Here is a 3,951-nt window from a genome sequence, read left to right as displayed (position 1 = left end):
TTCTAAATGTTGCCTTTTTGTAAGTATAAATGTAATGTCTTCAACACTTTATTGTTCTCTTCAGGGAGATAGTGATTTTTTAGTGTGTAATCTGTCATTTTAATGTATTCCATCAATTTAAAATGTGCTCCATAATTCTTTTCCATCTAGAAAGCAAATTTTTTTCTAAATTGTTTTAAGGGTTTTAATTTAACTCTCTTTGAGTTATACCATGTTAGAGAGAGAAAGAGAGAGGGAAATTTTCTCTATATGAACAAAATATTTAGATGGGAATGCAATTCCGTTAGAATTGCTACTCCTAGATACCAGTTTTCACTAACTAGTCCACAATGTGTTTTGACTAAAAGTAATGTAAACGGCAGTGGAGTGGCTTCCCTATGCGTTTGCTGTTTAGCATTCTACAGGTGTTTTCAGCAGTGTTTGTTCCCTACATGATTTTAGTCACTTAGTCTTTCAACAACCATATTCAGTAGGTACAAGAATGTTCTCCCCTCTGTGTGTGTGAGGACGTTGAACCTTAGGAGAATTCATTGTTTTTGTTCACAACACTACACTGTCTCTTAAGTTAGTTTCTTAAAAAAAAAAGAAAATCACTTTGTTGAGATAAGAGTGACATGTAGCGTCTTCATGGGTTTGGAGAGAAATGGACATCTGAGAAACCATTACCAGCATCAAGGCCATAAACATCTATCACACTCCCTTAATCCTGTTCATTAGATTCTCTTCTTTTGTGGTGAGAGCATGATAGCGCCCCTCAAGCTTATCTCTGATGGTAAAATAAGCTGAGCCCTCCACCCCACTGATCTCCTCCTTCGGCCATTTGAGTGTCTTCTCCTGGGCAGGTGAACTTTCAGTCTGCTGTTAAGGGAACGGCCAAAGGACTGGACAGATGTGCTCTAATGTGTTCCCTCCTCTTTCCGTGGTCAGCTCCCCTTCCTTCCCTCCCCCTTTTTACAATTTAAAACCATTCATTCATTAGTTTGCATATAAAATACCCACCGAGAGCCTGCTTTATTCCAGATACCCAGAGTGCTTGAAAGCAGTTATAGACCTGTAATGTCAAGCTCCACTCCGTGTAACTCAGAGTTCTACGTCGTCACTTAGGAAAAAGGAAGCTATGAAATTATAGGAACGCGAGACTCTGTTTCCTTCTCCTGTCTCTCCAACCCCTGGTCCTTGGTTTCCTGGAAGGCTGTGGCCTAGGGTCAGGAGCCAGAGCTTTGAGCTGAACTCTTCCCGTCCCACCCATCTTCCCTGGAAGGTTCCCCTTTCCCTACCGCATCTACCTTCACCCGCTCTGACGATTCCCAAATCACATTTAGTTCTTTCTTCTCAGCTCCAGATGCCACCATTCTGATGGCCTCACACATCTAACTTACGTTCAAAACTGAGTACTTGTCCCCATATTTTTCCCAATCCCAGACTCCTGTTTTCTGTTTCAGTTAATGTCACCCCCCTTCCCCACCTTCTGGTCCGGATATCTGGAGGTCACATTGATTTAGGCACACATTTGTAAAGTGCTAATGGTTCTACTGCCCCTGAATAGTTCATGGGTAATGTCAGATGTCTGCATATTATCCAGAGCCTTCTCAGAATATGCCTAGAATGCAGTGAATGCTCACTACCTATTGGATCATCTCCTAAGAGGTTTTGCTTAGAATTTCATAAGTAGATCATTGGGGACCAAGTGTGAAGCCTTGGGTCAGAGAATGCATTTCATATATTCTTTATGTGTTTCATAGATGAAAAAGTGAAATGAGACTGCAGTTAGTAAAGCTCCTAGCCCTTTCCCTACATTTACTGGATTGGCTCAGAAGTTAAAATTCTGAAGTAGTTGGCTACGTCATAAATTTATTTAAATTTTAAAAATTTGTATAAAATTTATATTTATTTATTTTTTTAATATCTAGAGTATAAATGGAGGAGCCAATTAAGATTTTTCACTGTTACCATCTAATGATACAATCTTTTAAAAATATTGCTATTTATTAAAAAAAATTTTAGGAATATAATTGCCTTAAAATATTGTGTTTCTGCTGTAAAACGAATCAGCTGCATGTTTAAATATATCCTGTCCCTCTTGAACCTCCCTCCCATCCTCACCATCCCACCTGTCTAGGTCATCATTATGAACATGACCCCTGTGCTCTGGTGGTTTTCCCCAGTGGAGACTGTGGATTTTTACCAAATGCAGCCTTGTTCTCTCTCTCCAACCTCCCTGCCACCAGCTGCACAAATAGGCAGTTGGAAAATGATGGTCCATGGGCAAATTTAAGCTAATATATACAGAAATGATACAAGACTCTACCAACATGAGAACAGTGATCGAATCTAATAAGTCGGTACCCAGTCCTCGTTCCCTACTTGCATTTGTTCTCAACATAATTGTGCTGCGTGTTAAGTACTCCACAAGGACAAATATGCCTAGAACTTAAAATTAGGAGGATTTACTTGACATGGGCTTTCCTGATGGCTCAGATGGTGAAGAATCTGCCTGCAATGCAGGAGACCTGGGTATGATCTCTGGGTCATAGAAGATCCCCTGGAGTAGGAAATGGCAACTCACTCCAGTATTCTTGCCTGAAAAGTTCCATGAACAGAGGAGCCTGGCAGGGTATTGTCCATGGGGTTGTAAAGATTTGGACATGACCAAGTGACTGAGCATACACACACATTTCAAAACAGGCTATAAAATAATAAATAGCCTCAAATTAAGTGCATTTAAATTCTGTGGGATTCTGTGTGAATTGAATGAGTGGCTTAGTAGTTCACAATACCAAATGCATATTCCTGAGAAGTACTAATTGTTTTAAATGCCTGCCATGTAATCACAGCTTTATTGGGTACTGAGAGCAATTGGAAAAAAAAAAAAAAAACTAGAGAAAAAATTGTGCTTCATAAGCAGTTATAATCTAGGTGGAAAGATACACTGTTGTTTAAAAAAGAAATTAGAAGTCTATCTATTTAAAAGCAATTTCAGTGGGCATTTATTGGGCTGAGGTGAGGAATAGATGAATCAGAAACTCTGCTCTTTGGGAAATTTTCAGAGTTTAGTAGAAAGAGAGAAAGGGACTTTTTGGCTGTGAAAAACAGCTTGAAGGCAGAGAAAAGTAGGTTTCTTATAGGAGAGTGTCATGGCAGAAGTTAGCACCAAGAGTTTTAACTCTATTTGGAGTGATGGGTTTGATCCCAACCCCAAAACTTAGGAGCCTTGTGTTCCAGGTCAGGGACAGGCCCCCTTCCTATTCTCACCTTCCTCTTCTGTAAATAAGGTTAAGAGGCAGAGATGACCATCTCTCATAAGTGCTTGTAGTTCAGTTCAGTTCAGTTCAGTTGCTCAGTCGTGTCCCACTCTTTGCAACCCCATGAATTGCAGCACGCCAGGCCTCCCTGTCCATAACCAACTCCCAGAGTTCACTCAAACTCACATCCATTGAGTCGGTGATGCCATCCAGCCATCTCATCCTCTGTTGTCCCCTCTTCCTCCTGCCCCCAATCCCTCCCAGCATCAGAGTCTTTTCCAATGAGTCAACTCTTCGCATGAGGTGGCCAAAGTACTGGAGTCTAAGCTATAGCATCATTCCTTCCAAAGAACACCCAGGGCTGATCTCCTTTAGAATGGACTGGTTGGATCTCCTTGCCGTCCAAGGGGCTCTTAAGAGTCTTCTCCAACACCACAGTTCAAAAGCATCAATTCTTCCGCGCTCAGCTTTCTTCACAGTCCAACTCTCACATCCATACATGATCACTGGAAAAACCATAGCCTTGACTAGACAGACCTTTGTTGGCAAAGTAATGTCTCTGCTTTTCAATATGCTATCTAGGTTGGTCATAACTTTTCTTCCAAGGAGTAAGTGTCTTTTAATTTCGTGGCTGCAGTCACCATCTGCAGTGATTTTGGAGCCCAGAAAAATAAAGTCTGACACTGTTTCACTGTTTCCCCATCTATTT

General features: G+C 40.9%; 1 protein-coding gene across 1 annotated transcript in view; it reads left to right on the top strand.

The window, feature by feature from the left end:
• MYO16 (myosin XVI) overlaps positions 1-3,951 on the top strand; it is a 322,068-nt gene that overhangs the window by 7,894 nt on the left and 310,223 nt on the right. The window lies entirely within an intron of this gene.

The sequence above is a fragment of the Bison bison genome, unplaced genomic scaffold (genome assembly GCF_000754665.1).
Source record: "Bison bison bison isolate TAMUID 2011002044 unplaced genomic scaffold, Bison_UMD1.0 scf7180017864527, whole genome shotgun sequence".
Classification (NCBI taxonomy): domain Eukaryota; kingdom Metazoa; phylum Chordata; class Mammalia; order Artiodactyla; family Bovidae; genus Bison; species Bison bison.
Note: the sequence above shows the minus strand (reverse complement) of the source record. Positions and strands in the feature narration are given on the sequence as shown.